This window comes from Ciconia boyciana, chromosome 15 (assembly GCF_034638445.1).
Source record: "Ciconia boyciana chromosome 15, ASM3463844v1, whole genome shotgun sequence".
Lineage (NCBI taxonomy): Eukaryota > Metazoa > Chordata > Aves > Ciconiiformes > Ciconiidae > Ciconia > Ciconia boyciana.
Genome location: NC_132948.1, coordinates 10,780,840 through 10,787,409, shown reverse-complemented (window position 1 = coordinate 10,787,409; position 6,570 = coordinate 10,780,840). Strand labels below are relative to the sequence as shown.

Here is a 6,570-nt window from a genome sequence, read left to right as displayed (position 1 = left end):
AGCCAGTGGCACCGATATAACCGGTGGCACCAGTACAGCCAGTGGCACCGATATAACTGGTGGCAGTGGTGCAGCTGGTGACAAGCAGCGGAGACCTGCCGGGATCCATCCATCCATCCATCCATCCATCCATCCATCCATCCATCCATCCATCCATCCATCCATCCATCCGCCCCCTCCTTGCCCACACGCCGGGTGCTCGGCGCTGCAGGCGGCGGGCGCGGCCCCTTTAAGGCGCGCGGGCGGCGCGGCCCCGCCCCGCCCCGCCCCGCCCGGCCGCCGGGGCGGCTGTGGGGCGGCCTGAGGGACCGCCGCCGCCTCCCGCCGCCTCCCGCCGCGCCGCGCCGAGGCAGGGCAGGGCAGGGCAGGGCAGGGCAGGGCAGGGCGCTGCTGGGCCAGTGCTGCGGCGGAGGGGCGGTCCGGCCCGGCCCCGCGGACGCGCGGACGGACGGACGGACGGACGGACCCACCGACCCACCGCCAAACCGCCTGACGGACGGACGGACGAACGGCGAGGCTTGCGGGGGAGCAGCCCCATGGCTCTGGATTTATAAACACGGCGCAGATGGCGGGGCTGGGCCCCCGCGCCGAGCGCTGCCCCGCCGGCCGCTGAGGCGGGAGGCGAGGAGAGGAGAGGCGAGGAGAGGAGAGGAGGGAGCGGCGGCGGCGGCGGCGATGGGGGGCGGCAGCTGCCGGCGGGATTAGGTAAGGCGGGGGCTGCCCCGGGCGTGGCGCTGCCCGGAGCGGGCCCGGGGCCGCGGGGACCCCCGCTGTCAGGCTGCGACCAGCCCGCTCGGGGCGGGGGCCGGGCCGGGCCGTGCGAGGCCGCTCCCCGCCAGGTAGGGCTGCGGGCGGCCGCCGTTACGTAAAAATGAAAATGTGCCGCGGGAGCTGCTCGCTGGGGAGAAACTTTCTTTTTTTTTTTTTTTTGGTTGGTTTTCCTTGCTTTACCCTCAAGGGAAAGCGCTGCCCAGGGAGCTGCGGGGTTTGGGGGTGCTCGGGGGAAGCCCCGCGCTTTGCAAACTAGCGGGGACAGCCGTCTGTGGGGTGAGGGGCACCCCAAGGGCCTCTTTTTACCCCCCTCCTTTTTTTCCCCCTTCTTCTTTCAATTCTGCTTTATTTTTTTATTCTGCTTCATTTTTCGGCTCTTGCCCCACATACGTATCTGAAGCCGGTGGTTTCACGCTGACACGAGAGCCCGGAGAAATAAATCTGCATCCGAGGCGTCGGTCAGCGCCGAGTGGGAAATCCAGCCCTGGCCGAGGCTCTCCCTGGTGCCCCAGAAATGTGACATTTGTGTGTTGGCGAGAGGGCCGGGGTTCTGGGCACGGCCAGCGGCGACGAGAACTACAGAGCTCACTTATCTGGCGATGTGGCGTTTGGTGGCTGATGTGTAAATATTTATGGTGGGTAAACAGGGCCGGTGTCTGCAGGCAACAAGTGTACGTTTCTCTAAAGCCCAGCTGCAGTCTCTGGAGTGATTGCTTTTTTCTGTCGATTCTTATAATTTCCTGTTCCCTCTTCTCCCTCGTCCCTTCCTCCTGCTCCCTTGCCCTGACAATGCACAAAGAGCAGGCTGCAGTGGGTGCAGACAGCTGCCTGCCATGTGGGCTGCTGCCAAAGCCACTGAAGCAGCAAAACCTACACGGCTCTGGCCCTCCTGGGGCTCACGCTGCCTGGGGCAAGGGGCTGTGTTGACCCAATAAACCCATCCCTCTTTCCACCGCTTTGAACCCGGTGGATGTCCCTGCCTGTGCAGCGCAGCATGCCTGCAGGCGCTTCTGCCTGCGCCGGAGGCTGGGTCTGCTCCGTGAACTTTGTGTTTTGGGTCAGCTCAAGAATTTGCCCGAGAGGACGGTGCTGCTGGAGGTGATCTGTGCAGTGGGTATTTCCTAACGCCACCCTTTCGGTTCACAGGCGTTTATGGTTTGAACTCTTTCTGCAGCCTCTCCTTCAGTATTCGCACAAAGCAAAGGTTGGTGCTCTGAATGCCTGAAAACAGCAGGGTTTTGCTGAATCCAGTATTTTTAATCTGACTTCGGTGGATGTGATGTTGTTCCGCTGGTATTCCTTGGCCATGTGGGCTGAGAGTTTTTCCATTTATTGTAGGGTTTTTATCAGCAAGGTTGAGTTCTAGTTTGCCGTGTGTTTTACAGATAAAGGTTTGGTACTACTACTAATTCATAAAGGGAAGGAATGTGAGTCGGGACAACTGGGTGAGTATTTCCATCTCTTCTGAAAGCGGTGACAAAACTCCTGGAGGGCTTTAGTGAAGTTGTACTTAATTCTCTGAATTTCACTGCTGACTCGTTGGGTGACTTTGGGACTTAGCTGAGCCTCCCATGTGCCTGTGTCTGCCCGGCTCTGCACAGAAGCCATGCCTTGGGTGGGGAATACGGTAAGCAAGGCTCGCAATGTGTTTTGGGGCTCAGTCCCAAGATGCCATGGGAGGGAAGGGAAGTTCTGTGTGTGATAATATTTTATAACTTCAATTGAGTAAGTTTCAATATGAGAGAGACTCTTGCAAAATGCGTTTAGTTTATTGAAAGCAAATGCACTCAAACCCCAGTTTGTTGTTGCCAGAAGGGAAAAAGTAGAAGCTATTTTTGGTGCGAGAGAGGAGATGGGGCACGCACATGTCTGGGGCAGGAAAACACTGGTACTTTGTTCTTCTGGCTTCATGTGGGTGGCGGTTTCTGTTATTTAGCTGTGTGTTTCTGCCAAGTTGCAAAACATACCTGGTTCTGAAAACCCTGCAGAGGTCAGGGCCGGCTCTGCAGAGCTGGTACCGGGCCCGTATGAGAACGCCTCCTACGCCAGCATTTCCAGCGCTGGAGAAGTGGGTGGATGCTTCTGGCTTCACACCTTTAGAGCGCCAGGGAGGTGACTGGCATTTTTTCGCAACGGGATCTGGACTGAAACCATAAACTTGTTTCACGTAAGCCACCAAACAGCTGCTGCTTGGCAATGCCTTTCACTTGCTAATGGCTGTGGCTGGATTTGAGCCAAGTTGCCTCGAGTGGAGGTTGTACCAGTCCCTGGAGCAATCCTGCGCTAAATCCAAAGAGGGTTTGGTTCAGACTGTGTTCACGTCTTGTAATTAGGAGATCCAGTCTGGTAAAGGCAGTTTTGTTATGATTGGCGATGAAGGCGTGCATGCAGCTGCGCTGATAGCTACACGTGTTGAGAGCTACCCGTCTCATCTCCACGGCAGCTCTGGACTGCGCTGGCTGGAATTGGGTCATAGGAGACGTCTTCATCTTTCCTGACATGGCTGTAAAGTATTTGATGGCTTGATGGCTCCTGGTGTTCCTCCCACTGCTGGTTCTGGTTGTTAGTGGCCTCTGCTGAAATACGGTCCTGTTTGTGGTCAGGTCATCATGGGAGAAACCCGCTTGAAATCAACCGTAATTTACGTGTTTGAGATATTGTCATCTTCACAGCTCTTTGCAGAGGAGGAAAGTTACGATCTCCCCAGTTTCTAGATGAGTAGGTAGGAAAGGAGGATTAAATTGGTAAATTTTCAGAAGTGGGGTTTGGGTGGCTGATCTGAGCAGTTGCGAAGGGGCATGGGTTTGAGAGGGCCTGTGTTTGGGGTGCAGTACTACCCATCCCTGACCTGGTGTCTCATTCTGACCAGATCACTAGACATGTCTGAAAATTGAGGCCGGGGGGGTTACGTGAAGTTCAGTGTGTCGGAGCGAGTCTACTGGAGAGCTGGTGAAGAGGAATCCCTTTCCCCATGAGTGCTTTGCCCGTTCAGCGTGAGGGCTCATTGCCCCCAGTGGCAAGGTGCTGGTTCCCTCCTGGGTTTTGTGCCTGTGAGCAGCGATCCCCCAAATGCAGGGGGTTCTTGATGCAGGGGTACTTCAGGATGGAAATCCAGGCCAATGTGTTCTTAAAAGGCCCATTTTCTTTGTGCAGCTGCGTTTGTGCGAACTGTGGCTCGCTTTAGTCTTCACTGAGAGATTTCAGCGGAGAGCAGGGTCAGCTCTAATGGCGCTAGAAATGAGGTGTGTAGCAGCACCCAGTCGCCTCCATGATTAGTGACTGAGGCTTTTGCAGCTGCTTAAGGATTTGGGCACCGTGAGGTCACAGATTCTCATCTAGGATGCTGTGGCATAGGCTTTTACATGGCTTTGAAGGGCCCTTGCTGTGTATTGACATAGGGAAGTGGTGGAGAATTGCTATTTATGGCTGGGCTTTTGCTGGCACGCAGGTGTCAGGGTCTCAGATTTGCCCCGTAATGTCGAAGGGATAGATCTTTGCATCACAGCAGAAAATGGAGATGCGCATCACTTAATGAACATGGCTAGAGCAGAGATGCTTCCTAAAAAAGGATTGAAGAGGGGAGCTGGAGCTCCAGAGCAAAGGGCATGAAAATGCCCGCAAGAGCATGGTCAGAGTGAGGGAGGGATCTGGTAGGAAGGGGAGGAGGACAGAAGAGCAGAAGGAAATGAGTGATTTGGCAGTTTTGGGAAGTGAACCCTGACCCGCGCACGAGGCAGCAGTGGGACTGTACTGGGAATTGGGAAATCTGGGTTGCACCCCCAGTCCTGCTGCCCACCCCACTTGTCACTTCCCTTCTTGAGGCCACCAGTTCTTCTTTCCTGCCAACCTGCCTCTGGCAACTGGAGGCTCTCTGGGGTGTGGGCTGTCCCTTATAAAAGGCGAGGAGAGTGCCTGAGGAGGGGGTGTTTCTGGTGAGCAGACAGTGCTCGTGCGGTGCTGCTACCCCTGCCATCTTCCTGGTGGGAAGACCAGAGATGGGACATGGTTGTGGCTGGGCAGGCAAGAAGAGGCGCTGATTGCTGAGGACCCCGCTGTTAACAGCGTGTGCTGGGCTGCTGGTCCGAACTTGACTTGGAGATGTCCGGAGAGGAGCCCTGCCTGCAGGGGAGAGATGACCGGTGCTGCCGCTGGAGGAAAGGCAGTAAAGACAGAGCTAGATGGCCATGGCTGTGATTGCTACCACAGTGCTACGGCTGGAGGAGAGCTGGGGCACGGGGGGGATGCAGGGAGAGCAAAGCAATCGGCATGGTTATGTGCCTGTGTGCCTGCTGGGTGGCACGGAGGATGCTGATAATGGTTAGTGCTCTCAAGCGCTTTATAGCTGCGGAGCACTGAACAAACATTAACGAATGTAAAGGATAGCAGCTTTGTCTAGTTACAGAGAAGGGAAGTTAACTCCAAATTAACTTTATGATCCGTGAAACTGAAGGTTATTTAAAAAAATAATAACATAAATGGAAATGCTGAAGTTTTCCAGAGTCGCTGAGTACGCTGCTTGTTGTTTAATGCCTTCCATTTTTTCACTCCCAGTCTGTGTTTTTGGCTTGGGAACAAATTACAAGCAATATCAGCTTACGCTTGGATTTGAACCCACATTACTCTTAGTCAGCTGAAATATTTCCCCTTATCGCCGCTCCCATAATGTTTATTTTAGACCAGATAGCATCATGGCTTTTCTGCTAGCTGTAGGGAAGAAGCCAGTCTTTGAAACAGCCCAGCACCTTGGAAAGAAATGATCTCAAAGGCGGTTCGGTTTCTGAACGAGGTGCAGCTTAATTTTCCACCAAGAGCTTTATGCAAGGCTGTATCCCAGAACGGTTTGCGGCGTTAAAAACCCAGGAGGCGGCAGATGGATGAATTGCTGACAGATTTAAAATCGTATGACAAACATAAAGCATTCGGACGTGAGGCCAAGCCGGGAGGAAGGTTGCAGGGGGAGGTGGAGGCAGAAAGGTCGAGTAAGTTATTCTGGGCGGGAGGAGATGTGCAGGCAAAGGCAGACTCCAGCGGGCTCAGCCTGCGACGGGAAGGGAAGGTCTTCAAGAGAAGGAATGTGGTCAGGAGCGTGTTCCCATCAAAGGGCAGGGAGCCCTCCTTGTCCTGGACCGGTGGTGGGAGGAGGAAGGGGGCAGAGTCCAGCTTCAGCTGGGGCCAGGAGGAGCGGGGCTGCCCAGGGAGGAGACAATGTGGCGTGGCCCAAATGGTTTCCTCCTGTGGGAAGTGGTCCGAGGGAGAGTGCCAGTGCCCGGGGAGGCAGGGCATGGTGCGGGTATTGTCTTTGGTAGCTGCAGCCCTGGCTGCGGCTCTCCCGGCCGTGCGTGTGTCGAGGGAGGGAGAGCCGGCAGGATTTCCTCTCTGCAGCATTGGCTCCCGGGTTAATAACTAACCAAGCAGTCTAGGTTTATCCTTTCATTGTGGAAGAGAATTATTTACATAATACCACTTGGTGTAATCTTTATTTAGCATTGTTTCCCTGACGTACCACTGGACAGAGTGGTGGTGCCCAGAAATGCAGTTTCGGCCCAAATACGTGGGAAGTTAATACGTGGGAAGTTAACCCTTACTGTCCGGGTGAGCAGTCTGGGCCTGCTTCTCCCTGCCCATGCAGGGAACTGGCTGTAAATTGAAGAAATACTCCAGTGGCGTGGCCATCTGTCATGTAGTTTTGGGGACCTTTATGTCTTCTAAACCCCGTTTTCTGCAGGCTCTGGGCTGGTCCTCTGTGCTGGTACCTGAATGCTTCTCATCAGGTTCCTAAGCCACATGGTTAAGGTTTGT

General features: G+C 55.0%; 1 protein-coding gene across 9 annotated transcripts in view; it reads left to right on the top strand.

Annotated features, from left to right (window-relative positions):
• Window positions 1-323: 323 nt before the first annotated feature.
• Window positions 324-6,570, top strand: part of NCOR2 (nuclear receptor corepressor 2) — a 257,644-nt gene continuing 251,397 nt past the window's right edge. For 5 of the 9 annotated variants that reach the window (XM_072880189.1, XM_072880191.1, XM_072880180.1 and 2 more), the window contains exon 1: window positions 325-705. The gene's annotated coding sequence lies outside the window, so the exon portion shown is untranslated. Of the gene's footprint in view, window positions 706-6,570 lie in introns of all 9 variants that reach the window. The other 4 variants (XM_072880181.1, XM_072880177.1, XM_072880178.1 and 1 more) reach the window with 1 other exon arrangement.